The sequence below is a fragment of the Cynoglossus semilaevis genome, chromosome 1 (genome assembly GCF_000523025.1).
Source record: "Cynoglossus semilaevis isolate Cse_v1.0 chromosome 1, Cse_v1.0, whole genome shotgun sequence".
Classification (NCBI taxonomy): Eukaryota; Metazoa; Chordata; class Actinopteri; order Pleuronectiformes; family Cynoglossidae; genus Cynoglossus; species Cynoglossus semilaevis.
The window spans coordinates 24,832,735-24,852,435 of NC_024307.1; the positions used below are offsets into that span (position 1 = coordinate 24,832,735).

Here is a 19,701-nt window from a genome sequence, read left to right on the forward strand (position 1 = left end):
AGTCTCGCCTCACTTTCCTCTCTTCACTCCCCCTTCGCACTGTTGGATAATGAATTGTATCCCAGGGAGAGTAAATGTAAGATAATGTAAGATAATATCATCTTAGGATCGTCAGGCTTTGTAGGAGTTGACAAACAGCAGTGAGGTCCAAAGTTTGGCTCATATTTCCCAATATAACAGTGAAATTGGTTTTATGTGGCTAACTTTTAGCTGATTCTAGGCTAGGTTACAAGGATTTTTAGCTACCTGTTACCAATTTGTGTGTTGACAGATAGCTGTTTTTACTAAATGTTGATTAAGTTTCAGCCCAATTTGTTCTTGGCTGACTTGAACTGTTACTATGCTATCCTTCAGCTATGTTTGAGGCTAACTGTAACTATATAATGGCTGTTTACTTTTTTCAACAAAATTCAGATATAAAGTGACTTCTGTTATGTTCTTTTCTGACATGCAGTTATTATTACTTATTTTTGGCTAGAATCTAGCTAATCTTTTAGCCAATTTGTCTTGTTTATGTTGGATTAGGCCCAACCTGGACTTTTGTTGGTACACTTAAGCATATATGTAGTATCTAGTTGTTGCTCTGGTATTTGGGCAATACTATTTCTGATTTAGGGTTATACTTAGGGTTAAATAGCATCATATAAACAGAAGCAGATTCTTTCAATACATCTTAATTAAAAAGCTAGAGCAGTTTATATTAAAAAAATACTTTGAATGTCTTCCTTTCCTTTTTTCGTGCCACCTTTGTGAGAGGCTAAGGACACCCTGGTGGTATTTAAAGAAAACACCTGATATGAGCAGCCTGCCTCTTTCACACACTTCAGCAAATTCCTGCCACTAGAAAACGACTGCTATGTTTCTCAAGTTGAATGACTTTGTCGAGTGCTCTAACCTTGTTGCATTCATGAAAGGAACAACCTCAGGCATTACCGCCAAGATAGAAGACACACACACACACTGCAAACAAAGCAAAGTGATAGGTGGCAGGGTGTGGACATTGCATGAGAATCTGGTATTTTGCGTTTAATTCCATGTCAGCATGAAATTAACACATAATATGGGAGAAAAAAAATGGACGGACAGACAATAGGTACAGACAGTCTCTTCATATATCACAAGATAAATGTTAATATATAATTTAAAAAAATACATTCTTGTGTATTCAATGGAATTGACTACACATTTGACATTGACATTTCTATTCATTATTCTGCACAAAGTGTATAATGTCAAAAAAAAAACATTAAAAAAGATCAAAATTAATTTCAAGTTGTCATATTTAGAACAGGCTGTATGGTAATGTACAAGCTCTCACCTCACATATAGGCCACGATAACTGTTGTTTGAACCTCCTGTTAACATGAAAGGATCCATGTTTATTCCCATCATATTAAACTGCTCAACGTTGCCAAACTCCCTGCCAGCTCACGTTCTAATGGGGTTTTTAAAAACCTCGGCAAATTACCAGCGACGCCGTCAACTCTGACACAGTTTGCTACATCAAAGACTTAATGATTATCATTGCAACATCCAATATCAGTGTTCCTTTAACAAAACAAAAGAGATACAAACACAGCCTCCCCAGAGAAATGTGTTTGTTCAAACTCGGCAGAATCGTAGCAGTTTCATTTTTTCACTATTTTTTTTCTCTTTATGTGTGTGTGTGTGTGTATGTTTTTTTTTTAACTTACAGTACAGGCTGTGTCACTCTGTAATTAGCCATCACTTAGTGGATTCAAAAAGGGCAAGAAAAACTTGTTTTTGTTTAGTTGTTTTCCTCTCTGCGGCTTTTCTTTTTCCCCTGGGGTGAAATGCTTCGCACATAATTTGATTCACACACATCGGGTGCCAAAACCAAACTGGCTTGATTTAAGGCAATATTAGCACCAGGAGACTGGCAACCTGTGAGATCTGCTCTTAATAAAAGTCGGCATGGCCGTGGGAAGGATGGAACCCTGAGTCCTGAGGGTGTTGTTGATGTATCTAATTTTTTTTTTTCTGAGGAGAGTGCAAAGCACTGCTCAGGCTTTTCTGACTGTTCTCTGAGATATACTATATGACACTATGGCAGGAGCTGAAGCTACTCCTACTGTAACTCAGAGAGCTGGCTGCAGAGATGCTGCTGGCCTGTAGTGATGTTTATTCTCCCAGAAACACAATATTTAGTGGAAACCTCCTCCTTGTTGATGTAGCAAAAAGGTCAGGAATGTTTCCGTGCAAACAAAATGAGGCAAAACAACATCTTCACTTTTTTGACCCAAAGTTGAAGCACTTGTAGACTGAATGTGTTTAGCTGATTTTTCTTTATTAGATATACATGTATACATGTGTATATATACACATGTATTATTGTGTATATGCATATTTGTATATAAGTAAACTATAAATATAGCAAGATGGTAGTCAAAAATGTGCTACAAAAGATACAAATCCCAAGTTCTTTTTTTAATATAAATATATAAAATCATAATAGCTAAATGCCAAAGAGAAGAACAAATCAATGTAGTCAAAATTAAATCTAAAAACGTGAATCAAATTTTCTGAATGGATTACTCCCAGAAATATGCACACAAAAATATTGTTGAAAATTTGAATACAAAGATCATAAAGGTCCTGGAACTTCCTATCCTAGTGCCATGATTAGCCCTTGAGCCACAATTAGGACACATATTGCTTAGGTTTCCTTTAACAGCAACAGGCTTGTCCATCAGAACCAATAGCCTATCAGGAGCTGTATTCTAGACACTGTGTGGAGGACAGAGGATGCTTTGGACCAGGTGGTCTGCATAAACAGAGCCATTAGAGCGTGGAACACAAGCTTGTTTGAATGGCTTCCAAATAAGAACATGTGTTGTTTGTCCACCATTGATCCTGTCTGTGCATTAAAGCTCAGTGGGAAGACTGATTGTTGTCATCGACTGCCATTACAGGAAATCTATAGTTAATACCCATCTTATTATGAATGATCATTGGAACACTTTCAATAACAGCAGCAGAGGCAGCAGAGATGATTATTATGATTAATTCAGAGGAGGGTGACCTTTTACAGGTTTGTCTGCCAAGGATGTGGGCCACAGGTTCAAACAAAACTGTCCAGTTCTCTCATGTTTACCAGGACCGTCATGGGGTCTGAAGAATTTCACTTTAATTCCCATTTGGCAGACATGTGCCCCATGGTCATAAAATGTTGGCCACACAGGTTAACTAAAACTGTCCAGATTTTGTCTTAGCTCATCTGGCCAATCATGGGGTCCTAAGAGTATCAACTTTTGTACTGAATTGACTGTGGTCATGTGGACATGATCCGCCTCACACACCTCTTTTTACGATTATCGTCCAAAACACCATACCAATGACTCGATGTAGTGAAAGTAAAAAATATCCAATACAAATACTCCACGTGGGCCCCAGCCTAGATACCGTACCACACATATGTCACTAATGGTCACAATTGATGGCTAAAGTGGACAAAATGACCAATGAAGCTGCTAAACTTTGAAGTAAAAAAACAAACCCAAATTGGTATAGACTTGTGGCCAATTACACGTGGCCTACAAAGAGTAAAAACGCATAAACCTGGTTTAAACCAAATTCCACCTAACCCTAGATTTCTTCTGACAATATGATAGACCAAGAAGCAGAGAATCTTTGATTTGATTTCAGCCAAGATTTAGTCCATGGTCTGGATGTTAGGAGTGGGCCACTATGATATGGGCCAAATGACAATTTTGACTCTGCAAACCAGAAAGAGAGTAGATTTTTAAATTAAAATGTTTATTAAAGATGCCTAGATGGACAGAAGGCATCCTGAGACATTTCAGGTCATGATGGGAAAATAACCTCAGGGTCAGCCACATTTAGAGCCATGCCAGGTCTCCAAGGAAGCACTGCTATTTGGGCTGGAATGCAAAGTGTGACCCTCATCCCTCTGCTTCTCACCTCCTACTAATTGAATCAGACTTGATACTCACAGGAAGAGCAGGGATGGTGTGTGGGTTGGTCTAAGGCTGTTAAACCAATGTAACTACAAGTGTGACTTTTTTGGAGGCGACTTGTTTCAAATAGTTTGAAAGAGACAAACTACAAAGCACACACTGGCAAATGTATGTCATGGCAATTTATTTCATAAAAAGAAAATGCCAGATGTAATTACTCTGGTAAACTATGAATTCACCCCTTTCCCAACCCTCAAACCCATGTCACTACATCCTGATGCATGGATTTAATTAGAAAGCAGCAGAATAAACATTAAAAATGTATGATTTGAAAAAGAAAAAGAAAAAAGAAGAAGAAAATGAATACAGTTTTTCTTTTCCTCCTTTTACTACCGTCTTTAGAGGAATACACAAAAACAATGTTGAGCACTGTGCCCAACCTCCCTGCTTGATTTATTAAAATATATATTTTTTGCACCAAAAAACTAGTAGGACAGTGGGCTTCGTCAAGGTCAGACATGGACACAAAGAGCAAGGGTCAAGGGTAGATTCCTGTTGCCCATCTATTTCTAATTCTTGTTCAGCGGGAAACAATAGTGACACTCTCATCAGGTTGGTGTGGGGGCCGAGTGCTTTGAGGAGCTCAGGCCTAATAATTAGTCACTGGTCTGCTTTAAGAGTGTGGAGGTAAACAGGGTTTAATTAGTAAGGGGAGATCAATCTGGGACAGATGGGTCCTGCACATCTGTGCACACTCCTAGTTTCTGTCACATTCCCACGGTTCCCGAAATAACAAGTAAATGCAGTGGTGGTAATTAGAGGCTCTGATATTAACTTGTGATGATTCATTTCATTTTAATCAACTAGCAATATGTGGCACATTCAAATTATTTTGGTTGACAACCAACTCAATGAATAGACACAGGTAAAAACTCAACCAAATGTGTAGATTTCAATAATATCCATCTGTACTTTTTAAATGTACTACGTTCATGTATTACTGCAAATTCACAGTACACTTACAGCTACTGCATTTAACATTTGAAGATATTTTGGGCTCTGGATTCCTGTTGTTTGACGAATTGTGGGTTGAAGTACAGTATGAGTGAAGTCTAAGGAAAATCTCGATAGTTCTACAGTTGAGTCTGGGGCATCAGTCCCACAGTTAAAGTCATAACTTGTTTGCTAATACAATAGATAGATAGATGTACTTTATTGATCATAGGTTGGGAAATTGCAGCAAAAGAACTTGCAGCAGGTTGCTGTATTGAAAAGAAGCAGTATCAACACTTGCTAATCTTGAAAGGTCAACCAGAAAATGCCAAGTTCCAACTAGTTTGAATGGAGATGCCTATCATAACAGAGCTGGAGCTCTCTTCCCCTGGTTATGTAATGGTACTGTGACAGTTGTATGAAATTTCATGTCAAGTTTCGGATAATGTTTTTTCACTGTAAGGCAAGACAACAACAGTTTAAAAGTGTGGGAACCTGAAAACATTCGATTAATGTTGTGTTGCCATTAAAGGAGCTCAGAGATACCTGCATCCTTGGCCCTGCAGGCTAGATCCCTAACTGTTTCCCTCCAGGGGAAGGAAAGGTATAGACAGGTATCCTGAGAATGTCTCCCTGACTTCCCTGCTAAGTGGCAGCTACACTACTTAAAAACCTGCTGATGGGATCACACAGCACCTCACAACCCCCGCTTCAGGCTTAAATCACCGGTAAACTGCAAGGAACTCTGATGGTCTGATGGCCAGTGGCTGAGCAGGGATCGGCAGCTAACAATGTAGCAGTCAGTTCACTGTTTTGGGTAAAGCAACAAATAACACACCTCAGGCTGGGTTTTATGGATTCTAAGCCTTAAATAACCATGTCCGCTAAGCTGGAAGAACAGAAAGGGGGAGGGAGGCAGATAGGAGTGGGAGAATGAGACCAAGACACTGAGGAGAGGTGTAGGAGGAGAAGGAGGAGGAGGGTTTGTATGTGAGAGAATGGAGTGTTAAAACGGAGATGATGAGGAGCGGAGTGAGGAGAAGCGAGCTTTTGAGGAGCAGATGATGAGGATGACAGCAAGCAGTGGGTGGGAGGTAAGATGGGAGACAGTCAGATAGAGAGAGAGAGTGAGAAGGGAGGTGGGGGGGGGGATAAAATGCAGCATTCTTGACAGAGGCAACACGGCAGGATCACACAGCTATTTTTCATTCACACTACTCTGCATTTGCACATGATTCCAAAGGTAGCCAGCCCCGAGGAAGCCTTCCAGCAAGTACTGTTTGCCAATTTTTCAAACCTGTCACTCCCTTTTGGTGTATCAGCTTGTGCTGTACAAAGGGCCTCGTCCTCCCCCTCCACCTCCTCCTAGTGCTGTCACGGCTGCTGCTGTTGTTGTTGTTGTCATTGTGCCGATGCGAGGTAAACATGTTAGGCAGTGTTGTCCATCCCCCCCCCACACACACACACACACACACACAATACATCACTCTCAGACTGCACAGTACAGCAACAAACATTACCGGGTGGGTGGGACATTTTATATGTCTGTCATTTATTTATCGAAATAAATAAATGACAGCTCCCGATATCAGTGCCACATGTTTCAGTGGGTGTTTGAAAGAAAAAACCCACAAGTGCCTGAAAACATCACAATATGTGTAAATAAGCACTGATGTGGAATTCCGTCAGCACTTTGTTCATCGAGCTGTTGTTGTTGAAAACAACGCTGTTTGGACGTCAGTTTTTAAACCTGTCTTTTCCCCCACCTTCAACACCTCCCAGTTGTTAATAAAAAACAGCTGATGCTCCAGACACGGTCTCACCAACAGCGAGCTAAGTGCTAAGCTGCAGACACAAGCTGAGCCACTGCAGGTGGGTTAAAAAAAATAACAGTCAGTAGTCAGAAATACTGCAGATGGAGCCTCAAGGATCATGTCTAAATCATAAAAAGACACACAATCCCCTGTATTTTCTTACATGTCTGTATTCACTGGCTGGTGTTCACTAGGGGTTTAAAGCCAAGGTAACCAATGGACATTGACAATGAGTAATCAAACAGCTGAAAGTAGTAAAAATGTCTATTTTTCCAAAATTAAATTTCAAATGAATTAAACGTCCTAACTCTGTAACTTTTTAAGAACATTTTTTCTGGCAATTGGATCACAATGTTTTGTCACTTGTATTGCTTTTTTTCTGCACTTTACTGATGGGTTGTTGCTTACTATTGTGCCAAACACAGCAAGCAGCACTTTTTTGCGTATGCACAGACACAGCAACAGTTAGAGAGCAAAGCGATTGTAAAAAAAATAATAATAATATTAAAATAAATAGGTTTCCCATTTACAAATGGGAGTGTCAAACTATTCAGCCTACAGCAGATACATGGCTTGCCTACCAACAGCAAACAACTTAGTAGCTTGTGCCAAGGTTTCTGCTTCAGCAGTGAATTGAAATCAGTGAGTAGGACTTTTTCATGCATGGTTACAGAGTAACCAGTTTAGCTTAACTTGCTTGCTAATGAAAAAAACAAAAAACAAATTAGCTTCTGGTGTGGTGTTTGTCATAAGTGAATATCGGTTGCGCAGGCAGGAGTGTACTTAATAACTGGAAGGCAGCAGTAATGTAATGAAGTAGGAGATGGCTTATTGTACATGGAGCTTGCTAGCTTAGTTGCTAATAGTTAATTATTAAATTAGCACCACAGTCTTACTTAATTGCCAAAGAGTAGATCTAAGATTTAGTTACATATAGTTTGCCCTCTAAATAAAAAAAAAATTGAATTATTGACCCCATATTTTGGAAATTCTTGTGTTAACAGCAGGAGGTGCCAAGCATGTGGTTCCTATGTGAATCAAACCCGGGACTCTCTGCTCCTGAGGCAGGCATGCTAGCCGCTACACTATGGGACCAACTCTACTGAATCTAACTGAGAGATTGAGGCATAGTCAAGGTTTGAATTTGAACTATAAGCAGTAAATGTCTCCTGACACGACCTCAACAACGACTGCCCTGAATACCACAGTCTCCCACTATGTCTGTTTCATGTAGACAAAAACTGTGGAAGGGTGTAATTATATTTTAATGTCTTGGCTTCTACTGCAATCCTACCAAAAAAGCATGAATGCAAAGTTAATGTTTAATGTTTGATGATAATGTGAATTTGTTGAAATTCAGGCCTCAGGCTTAAGACACCGTTACTACCTGTTCCCCTTGGAACAGGGCGTGTGACATAGAATGGTAATCACATTAACAGAGTTAAGACAGGGTGATGTTTTTTTCTTATTGTTGAGATTTGTATATCCTCCTACAGAGAGTAAACATGTTCAAATGCTGCAGGCTATTTCTGAGGGGTTCCAGTGGCAACCTGCAATTGGACACATTCATGTTGTCACACAGGCAGTGTCCCACTTCATTAGGGCCGCACGCATGCCAAGAGTCATTACAGTGACGAGATGCACTCAAGTGAGATTTGCACAGACACACACTTCTCTGAGTTCATGTTTGATGAGTTGCCTGTGGACTTCACACATTTTTCCTTGTGCTAACTCCAATACACATCAGAATTTACAGTATTTATTTCAAACTCTCCCATTTTTCAAACCTTTAAACCAGCTTGTTGAATCTGTCTGCATCAATTCATTGCTATTCAGCTGCTTTGCTGTTAAGATATTGGACTGAATACAGGATCTGTTTCATAACTCTTCAGGATTTATTTTTACAAAAAGACTTGAAAACTGTAGATTCCTGTGTGGTACGTCAAATCTGAAACACTCCTGACAATGCCAAGCCTGTGTTTTATTTAAAGTTTTCTTGATTCAATTTGTTTTTGTTTCACATCAAACATCATTTGTCTTCACAGCCTTGAACATTGAGGCCAATATGTTCGACTTAAAATAACATTGGTCTGTTTTCAGTGTCTAGCGTATTTCCCAGGCAGGAATAGAAGTCGGAAATGGTTAACCAGTGACCAAACCCACTTGGGATGGTGCCGAAATTCTGGCCTTCTCCCACTGTCTAATTTGATCTCATGAATCCTGAACTCAAAAAAGAGAGAGTTGTAAATTACAGATAACCAAAGAGCTGTGACACAGGAGGAAAAAAAAAAAACAGGGATGAGCACTTGTAGCAGAGCAACTGCTTCCAATTTAGAGCTCTGGGATCTCCATCTTTGGAAATGCCCAGGTGGTGTTACTAAAAGAGCCAAGCGGAACATGGCATTCCCACGCCTCGTCCAAACAGAGCTGTTAGCTTTGATTTGAGGAGGACGTGACCCTGAGATTCACATTTGGCAGTGTTGAAACTGATCTGAATTACGACTTTCATGCAAAATGGGTTTAAAAAAAGTCTCCAGGCATATGGCTGTAGAAAAAAGTCGCAGTGGGTGGTGGTAGTAGGATTTACAGTACATTGCCATAGAAACAACGGAAAGCCCTCCAAAGAGTCCTGTACAAACAGCAGCATACGCTTTCTAACTGGAGGACCCTGTGCCTGTGTGCCTCCTTGTTCAAACAGATTCCCACTGGCAAAGATAAGGCTGACATTTTAAACATGAATTAATGGGGGCACCAATTGTCATGTCACCCCCCACGATCCATTTACCATGTGAAGAGGCTGTACTTGGTTACAAGAAAAGCCATTCAAAGGATACAAAGGGGCAGATACACACACTTGAAGACACATACACACACACGACGTAAATCTTTCAAACATGCAGGAGAGAAGGGAGGTTTGCATGTTAAGCACATTTGCCATTGACATCAAACGCCGGCCCACCATCGGCTTCGCTGGGGGAAAGTAATTTGTGCTCCTCAAACATTTGCTGTAGCAGCAGAATTCTGATAGTGATTAAATAGGAAGTCTAGTTGAGGGAAATGGACGACAGACACTCATAAATGTCACCCGTGTTGGCACTTAGTTGCTTGTCAAAGCCACTACTGCTTGCTCTCATCCAATCAGCTTTCTTAATCCACCAACTTACTACAGACAGATGAAATCTGATTATTCTGACATTGAGTGAACGGTCAAATATGTGATAAAGTTGGAGTGCATTATGAAAAAATAAAAACCTGGTCAAATGTTAGCAGCTTTGTTTACCATTATTCTAATAATTTTACTGCCTCCAGTCATGTCAACATGATTGATGTTCTTGCCTTTTCCCCCACTCCCAAAACTCATCAACTATGAACCAAACAGCAGTGAATGTAACAACACCGCCTCCCCCGGAACCGCTACATCCCCACCATGAACCTCCAACACACTCCTACCTCCCTTCTTTGCCCCTCTGTGGACTTGGCCCCCCTCAAGGCAGGCCTCAATGCTGAATTTACTCCAAACCTACAATTGGCCGTTGTGTCCCAGGCGTTTACGCCCGGACCAGCTCAGGCTAAATGAACCATGTCAAAGACCAGTCTTTTAGTCTTGATTACATCCCCACATCTGCCCCTCTTACCTCACACCCCTCCCCCATCACCTCGAAGCATGCTATTTCTCAAGCACCTGACTTTCAATGACTACTCGTTCAGAAGATTGGGAGATGGCTGATGCCATTCCGTGGCAGTGGCCAGTTTGATTGACTATTTGTAGCTATTACTCTGAACATTGTTGCTGGGAAGAGCGAGTGTTCAGACAGCTGAGGAGAAAGGACTTTATCTCTGGAGAATGCAGTGAGGAAAAGAGTAAAAAAGGTGAAACCAAACCCAGACAATAAACAGGCTATAGGGCAAGGTGCCGCAAATCAATACCTGAAACCATATTAAATGTCTGGAGTTTCTCAATCCACAATAGAATTTGTCTGACTAGAGCCAGCACTGTAGTCATCTCCTCTTCATATTGCAGTTTCCCACACAGCAGACCAGTGGGAAAATACAGTATGTGAGGCAGTGTGATGTACTGGCAGTGTAATTTCTGCATATTGGTTTACAGTGAGCTCATTTGTTAGTGTTTTTCCGACTTTATTAAAACCCTGCCTGTTTCTTGGGCCACCAAGCAGATACAATCATTCATCTCAAGGTGATCACAAACCAGACCAAGGCCTTAGCCTCACACACGGTTTCATTTAATCACTATGTGTGCCGTAGCACATCCTGGGAACTGGAGGTAAACTGAAAAGAATTAGCATTAAAAAACCCTGGTCAGACTTCATATTTCAGTTGATTTGATAGCAGATACTTTGCGAGGCCGCTCGTAACTCCAGCCGCCCCGTGACCTTCATTCTTCAGCGGGCAGGCAGACTCTCCCAGCCGCTGACAAGATTTATCGGGCCTGGCTAATAGCCTGCTCTCGACCAGGTGAAGCTTCATCGATACAGCGTCTCCTTCTGCCCCTACCGACACTTCGCTAATGAATATTTCTGCCTTTTTTGTAGCTTCTCATCGACAAGGTTTTGCACTAGTGGTTAGAATTGTGTCCATGGTGTTAGGATTAAAGCACACATCTTAGCTACAGCAGTGTCAGAAATGAATAGCATAGGAGCTCACCAGTGCCTTGCCTGAGGGCATTTGTAATTACGGAGTGAATAGAAAGTATCCCAGTGGCAGTACAGGCCGCTCAAGCCTGATGCAAGTTCTTTTTTCTTTTTTTTTAACAGGTGAAAATACAGTTCCGTTGCAGCCTTCAGGCTTCATCTGCGTGTATGTGAGTATGTAATAACCACGACACACACACACGCACACACACTGATATAATGAACTGCATTCCTTGGGTAAACACGACGGCGATGTCGCACAAACACACACACACACAGGATATTGAAACCCTCTCAGGCACGTCGCAGCCAGTGTAAATGATGGAGAGGCCGGGCCATGGAGCCCCCACCTCTCCATTACTTTATTCTCCTCTCTGAGCCCTCACAGGATAATACAAACACACACACATGTTCAAACTGTACGCCTACATATCGCCTTCCTGCACACATGCAGCGACACAGGGAGCGGAGACATGTCACAAACTTTCACAAAGCTCCCCCCAGGCTTTGATTGATGGGCGGCGACGGATCTCCCTCCTGTTTCATACACATATAATCTCATTTGTGGGGGGCCCCATGGTGGGAGCTGCATCGAAACAGAGCTAATAGAAGCAGTCAAGCTGTCCTTTTTCCTCTCTCCTCCCCAAGTCACGTCGTATCCATTAGGCTCTTTTATTGCACCCTATTAGTACTTGTAAAAAAGAATTTCCTTCTGCTTAAAACACAAAGCTTTTCAGATGCATTATTCATCCTGGACTGATCTTAATGTATCTCATGTAGCCAAGGGTTCTCAGTCAGTGCATCTTAATATTTTAGCAGTTACCTTATTACACAGGAAGGACAGCCAATGTCTGATAGGTGGAGGTATGTGTAAAGGGGAGGAACAGGTGCATGGCTGTTAGAGCCTTGACAGAAAAAAAATCAATGTGAACCTGAACCCTGGGTGAAGGTTGTACCTATTAAATATGCTCCAATTACAGCAGTGTACTTGATTAAAGTTTTTTCCCCTGTCACCCCAGATATGTAGGCATCATCTGCCAAACTCACATGTTCCATAAAACAGTTTTAATTTCCCTTACCTGTAAGAGACTTCTAAGCCTTTTGTACAGCAGCCAACAGCTGCAGGGAAACCAAACTCCTTCCCTGTTACTTGTAATGTGAGCTTTTAGCTTCTTTGTTGTGTTAGCCAGTCATGATGTGTGCTGGAGGTGTGCACACGTGCTCCATTCTACATGTGAATCCCTGGCTGTGAAGCCCTCGGCCCTTGCCGTCCAGGTGGACTTCTTCATCTCTGCTTCCTTTTTTATGCTGCACTGTGCACACAACCAGTGTAAACACACCTGGCACTTGTCCACAGCAGCACAGAAACAAACTGCAGCTTGACTTTCTACAAGCAACTCGAAGCGCAGCACTGACGTGCCTACTCTGGTAGCTGTGCTGACAAACATGTAGCATGTTTAAGTTGGAAAGTACTTCATGAAATAGATTTGTCTTTTTCTTTCTTATTATTGTCAAAATCATTTTCTTTTATTGGCAGCTCTCATCAATTGACAATCTGGCTCTGTCTTACCCTTGTAAGACACTTGTCGCTTTTAACTCACCTCAACCTCATCCTTGACCTCCTCCCTCTCCATGTACATGCACCTTCCCTGCAGTCTCTTTTCCCAGGTCTGGTTGTTCTATTTCCACCATATTTACCCAAACCATCTCCACTTTGTCTCTCTAACACTGATTTCAGCCTGTTCCTCTGATCGGCTCTTTATAATCAGTTCACTCCCTAAGAGAATCTCAGCATCATCATTTCTGCAACCTCCATCTCTGTCCCATCTTTTAGAGAGTGCCACTAATGAAGTACTTGACCTCATCAACCTTCACTACCTCAACATTTTTTTCACAGTTTTCAGACATGAAATAATCTCAAATGGAGACTTGGACTGGAGTCAGAAAACTGTTGTATATTGAACAGAGTGTAACGATAAACCGGCCTGCACCACGCTGAGGACATGAGGGAGGTTGTGGTTGTGGTTGAGGCCATAAAATGAAGTCACGACGCATTCATTTTGGTTTTGTGATGCAATGTCCGCTGAAAGTTGATACTGTGAACACTTACAGGTCGGTGTAACCTTTAGCATGCAAGTTCAATTTGCAATAAGGAGCCTAACTGTTGACTCGGTGTTGAATTATGGACCTATGTGTCTGGCTTTCTCATCTTCTGTTCTGTTCTTTTGAAGGCCTTGTGTGTAGAACAACACAACGGATGCTGAATATGGTGTACACCATCTTCCTCTTGACGAGGGGAGGGCCATGGCCTCTGCTCCGAGTTTCCTTGACATTCTGCACCCATGTAAGCAACGCTGACAGTGTGTGATTCATCTGATTAATCACAGCCAGGGTGAAAAAGGACACCAAGGCAGTGAGAGAAGGAACAGACACTTTGCTCATCATCGGATCAAATAAAGCACAAATATCCCCTGTGCAAGCTGCTGGAACCATCGTTCAGAGAACAAACAGATTGATGACTTTCCTGCCAAACAAGAACGAAAGAATAACACCATTACAGTCTGACTGATATGTTTTGGTTTTGTGTTTTTTTGTTTTGTTTTTTTTGTTTTTTTTTTGTTTTTTTTACAATTATTCGAGGTGTTGCAGTCCACTAAATATCACTGCCTATTAGTTTCAGAAACAAACAAGCCCTATGTCTGATCAGTGTTGTGATTCAACCCGTCGGCAGCGAACTATTCCCTGGGGTTGTGCTTCAACACAGCAAAATGATGTTCTCATTTAGCCAGTTCAAGTTTCTCCAAGTCTACACAAGAGTACAGCAATGGAGGAAAAACAACGAACACCAGGGCTGCTCATCATAGACCTTGTGAGCCTTGTAAAACTGTACAAAATGCCCTCCAACAATTCACCGTGGTACAGAAAAAACACACACAACAGAGGCTGGATTGCAGTGATTGATTGTGCCTCAGGAGAGGCAAATCTGTAAATATGAATCGGCTTTGTCCCCGGCAAAGCTTTATCTGATGTGATCACTGCTTGTGTGAAATGAAATTCCATTTTAGGCGACATGAAATTGAAAGGAGCAACGAAAGGAAGGTGACATCCTCGATGCTGCCACTTAAAATCAGTGGTGTGGACAGCAATCAAAGTGACATGGGGTAAGAACTTCTCAACCACTACCGTTTTTTTTTTTCTCTCTCTCTCTTTTCTAGAATTGTATAAGCTTCTTGAAATTAGCTGGTTAACTGTCTGGAGAACTCAGCTAACTGTCATGTTTATTACATATGGAGAAACAGAAGTAATGCAATTGTTTACCCCACAGGTAACAGCCTGTATATTAACTTAATATGCAGAGTAATGTAACAGGAGCTGCAAATGCCAGCTTTAGCAATATCTGAGTGCACCGCTCTGCTGCTGTATCAGGTGAGTCTAATCCTTTAGATTAGCAATCGCTTCAGAGCAAATGCATTCGAATCACCTAACTAAATTATCTTTTAGAAAAAGCTGCCAACAAAAAACAAGCAGGCTTTTTGTGCAGCCCAATTCCTTTAATTTTCTCCCAGAACAAACAGCAAAACCCTGAGTGGCCATATTGAATTATTCTATAATGTTCCTGGGAAATATTAGCCACTTTGCAACTACTATGATTACAGCCGCGTAATTAGGGTCCCTCCATCCATTTTCATCGGCTTATCCGTTACCTGGTCGGTAACCTAGTTACCTAGTCTCCATGACCGCCACCCAAATCACATTGCACCGTACCAACCCCCCTAAAGTGGTGAGTCCACTGGAAGGTACCAACCGCCCTAACCGGGATTCGAACTTGCCCAGGAGGTGAACCCTGGGGTTCCACACCAATGACAGAGACATTGCTTCTGGGCCAAAAGCGCCACCTACAAAGACATACTGGCTTCAAATTTTAGTCTAGCTGAAAACATTTCTTACTTAGATTGGCAGAGGGAGGGTCACAATTTAGCTGAATTACCAACAATAATGTCTCTACTCCTAAAGTACTGGCATCAATGGAAACATAGTGTATCATCACATTGGGCTCAATGAGTGACTGACTGCCACAACTTTTTCACAGATACAATCACAAAAGCTGCAACTAAAGCCAAGGGTCAGGCAGTTTGTGAAGCTTTGGTCTGTGGGGGGTTTTAAAGCTACATTTTGTAGGTTAAAAACAAATCAAGCAGCAGGCAAATAGGCACATTTCCATATTGGTTTCCTGATGGGCCCAGGGTCTGAAGGACAATCACATCTTACGTTTTGGGTACAAACACATACAAGTGAGAGTCATTTGCATTGTTTGTCTCATGTTAGCAAATCAAGGTGGTGGATTCACCCTAAGCAAATCAGCTGCTCCACTGCCCTATTAGGTTTGCGCAGATGAGGTTGTACATGCTGCGTTGCGCTACAAAAGGAACAGCTGGCCAGAGCACAGGTGGTGGACACCTGAGGGCTGAGTTTAAAGCCTATGTTCGGCCCTAAGGCAAAATGACCCCTGGTTTGAGTCTGTTCTTCACCTATGCCTGCCTTGAGGGTGCTGTAGGTTTAAGAGCATAAAACACACAAGCTGCTGCAGCTCAGTACTGATTATAAAACCCATCCACCTGAGCAGCAGTGGCTGTTTGAAGTGCAATGATAAAACAAAAGCCCATGGTTTGTGATAATTCAATGGCTAAGTGATTTCATTTCTCACCGCGTTATGGTTGGACAGCATTTATTTTTCTGGCACCGGGGAGAAGAAGAGAAGCCACTGCCAAAAGTCATAAAGTTAAGTGTTGTGTTAAAGCCATGCACTGCTCATAAGATTGCAGATGCAATAAGTGGACACAGGATTGTAAATGAGAAGATGGAACAAGCCCCAGAACTAGCCAACCTTTGGATGTGGGACACATTGGTACGAAGGGAGCAGAAATGTAAAGCTGAATAAGTGCAGCTTTTAGTGCAGCTGAAAAACAAATGGACTCCAGGCTGTTTATCCTGTTTAAACCCAGGCTCATTTCACACTTTACTAGAAAATGTTGGCTAGAAGTGATCTGCACCGCAAAAGTTTTCATTTAACTGTAGTGTTATCTTGCCTTACCTTATCCACTTTAACTCATTAAGAAAGGAAGCCACTCCCGTGTTTTTCCTTGGAAGATTGCAATGTATTCTCAAACCAGTCTGAAGCTGTGATGCCCCCAAGGACCAGATGTGGCTCAAATTTAAAACATAACACTAGTATATGGCTCATATATGGTTTACAATTATGTCACTAGTGGACCTAGTGTAGCATTTACTCAAGTAAGCCAAAACCAGAGTAACCCTGACATAATACAACAGTTGCCGATATTTCATAAAACGGTTCATAAAAATAAAAATAGCTAAGAAATGCCATTTCAAGTCGTAATCCAATGGCAAAATTTGGGACAAATTCTTCTTTAGGCTCAAGGCTACTTTCCGGGCCATGTAAAAGCCAAGTAGTTCCAAATAATGACTAAATATGGCTGAACCAAACTGCTTTTGGTCCTTCTCATTTAAGGGCCTTGTGATTTGAAAGTGTGTTCCAAATCGGTGTATGTGTACTGTACCAGTCTTAAGGTAGGGTCAAGGGTCATGTGCAGTGTAGATTAAGTCAACACTAAAAAGCAAAGGGCCTGTACATTTGGATCTTTCTTTTATTTTTTTAAAGTTTTATTTGTAAGAAAGGGAAAGAAGAATTTGAAAGAACCCAGGGAATATTAGAGCATTAACACAAAGTGCATTCCTTCTCTGGCCTGTCACTATTTTCTTTGTCCTGCTTAGTGTTTGTTCCAGCTCACCTTAATCACTGATTAAATGTCTGAAATGGCTGAACTGAAAAGCTCAACTGTCCAATAAACACCCCTTTGTTTTGTGGTTACCTGCCCAGGCTGGTTGGCCAAGCACTTAGTGAAAGATTAGGGTCGGTGAGAATAGAACAAAAAAAAAAAGAAGGGCGAAACCTGAACCCTCACAGAGATTACAGTCCACCCTATTCTCTTTCTCTCTGTCCCTCCCTGTCTTTTTCATTCCACTCAATCCCTTGTGAGACAGTGGGGGCCATTCTCCACAGCGCTAACAGGGCTGCCTTTCTTGGGCCTGTCTGTCTCACTGCTCGCAGATAGAAAACAAAACGTGTGTTAGGAAAAATAAATCAGACATTGGAGGTGAAAACTAAACTACAAAACGTTCTTTATCTACACTTGTGCAATTTAAAGGATATTGTCCACGTTATAATTTTCTGTAATCCAATAATTCCATGAACCGACGTTCACAAGTGTCCTTGAACATTTCAATGCGGCTCTGCCTCCGGAGGCAGAATGTTTCTGCGCACAGCATCCCTAAAATCAAGTGCATGACCACTTCAGCGCTTAATTCACCACTGCACTTTAATGCAAGAATTGAGGCACACAAATATGTGCACCTTCTCCTGTAAGCCATTAAATTACCTTCCATTCACCCTCAACTGAATCAACACTGAGTATTTACGGAGCCCGTAGGATATAAAAGGCAATTTTAATATCTGCTTGCTGTTATATATTAAAAAACTAACAGGATGCAAAACACAGTAACCACCGCTGATGTGCCCCAGTTGGCCTGTAAATGCTTTTCTTTACGATTTTACACTTCATGCTGTCCGAATGATTTTTTTCAGAGACTTTCTCTATTTGTATGTGTGTGTATATATATATATACATATGTGTGTGTGTGTGTGTGTGTGTGTGTGTGTATTTAGAGTGTAGTAGCAGTAGCACACAATACATGCTGGTGCCACTGCTGCAAAAGAGTGGCCTTTTAATTATGCAGGAGACTTCCAGAAGAAACAGCACTTCTCACACCCTGGGAAGGCAGCACGGCAAATACACCGTATCACAAGCTCAGAAAGGAAGTGGAAACGACTGGAAAAGTGCCATACTCTGTGTGTGTGTGTGTGTATATATATATATATATATATAGAGAGAGAGAGAGAGAGAAGAGATATGAAGAGGAGAATTTTAAAAACGAAACCACCACAGAGAACACCATTGTAAGGGATGGGTTGTGGCTACAAGCTAAAAAAAAAAAAAAACAGCTGAAAAAGATTCAGAATTTCAGGAGGCAGCACGCTTGGCTGCAAGATTTTCAAGGATGTTCTAGCCAGGGTCAAAGCGTGACAGTGGGCAAGAAAAACCTGAGTGTAGGGAGATATCAAGGAGTAAACTCACAAGCAGAAGGTGAAAAAAAAATAGAGGAAACAGTGAGGAGCTGCTGACGCCAGGTAAAGTTAAAAAAAAAATAGGAATCAATAAAACATTACAGCGCCATAGAAAACACATTAAACAAAACTGTTCCCTTTCCCAGGAATTCAAATGAGGTGGCTTCATGTTTATGCATTTACATTTTTGCTGCTGTTGCACGAAAAACGGGACAAAAAAGATTAACTGAATGGAATGTCACAGCACCTACATCTACACTAAGTCAGAATGAGAGGGAGAAAAGGTGGAGAGTGAGAGAGGAGACGAGGTAAAGAGATACAAATAAGGGAATGAGAGAATCAGAGGCATATATGGACAGTGACATTAAAATGTCAGGTCAATGAATTGGTGCCGACACTCGAGTGGAGAAGAATGTTAATATGTCTCCCGGACCAGATGTTCTTAATCAAGGCCAGACTGTAAAACGACTGAGTCACAAAGCTGACAAAGCCATGTTTGTGCTGCATCTAACCTACAATCTACCTTTGTGCTTTTGTCTGCCTTTTTTTTTCTTTCTATCCTGTGAAGAAAAGCTAGCCTTGTTACAGACAGGAGCAGAGCAAGACAGGACAGAGACAAGCTTGACATGGGCTAAAGGTAGTGGTGGTGGTAAGGAGGAGGGGGTCTGCAGCCACCCCCTGCCATGCCTCCCCAGAGACAGAAAATTGCTGCAAACCAAAGCCTTATGTGAGCTGTCTGACACACATTCACTGATGCAGACTCCACACATGCTTGGATAAAAGTTAAAAAAAAAGAAAAAACGTCCTTTGACATGTTCGGTCGTATGAGTGGTAACCCTGTATGCCCCCAGACCCCTGCTTTTCTTCCTGCTAATCTAAACCTTACTTCTTCCTTTTCAATATAACATGTGAATGGCACTCCAAACCAAAACAGATCAATGTTGCTAACTTGACACACATTAGCACCATAAAGGCAACAAGACTACTGAGACTGGTCCTGTCAGAAGGCATTATGGGAGAGAAAACACTGAACAGAAAGAACAGGAGACATTTAAGGAGAGAAGTGGAAGGAAGGAAAGAAGGAAAGGAGGAAAGGAAGAAAA

At 41.5% G+C, this 19,701-nt stretch overlaps 1 protein-coding gene and 1 long non-coding RNA gene across 7 annotated transcripts in view; one reads left to right on the forward strand and one right to left on the reverse strand.

Moving 5' to 3' along the window:
- LOC112488037 (uncharacterized) overlaps positions 1-19,690 on the forward strand; it is a 325,581-nt gene extending 305,891 nt beyond the window's left edge. For all 4 annotated transcript variants that reach the window (XR_003051708.1, XR_003051709.1, XR_003051710.1 and 1 more), the window contains one exon: positions 11,518-19,690. This is a non-coding gene — a long non-coding RNA (uncharacterized LOC112488037). The remainder of the gene's footprint in view (positions 1-11,517) is intronic.
- Positions 1-19,701, reverse strand: part of pcdh7b (protocadherin 7b) — a 107,408-nt gene that overhangs the window by 82,797 nt on the left and 4,910 nt on the right. The gene's annotated exons all lie outside the window — the stretch shown is intronic.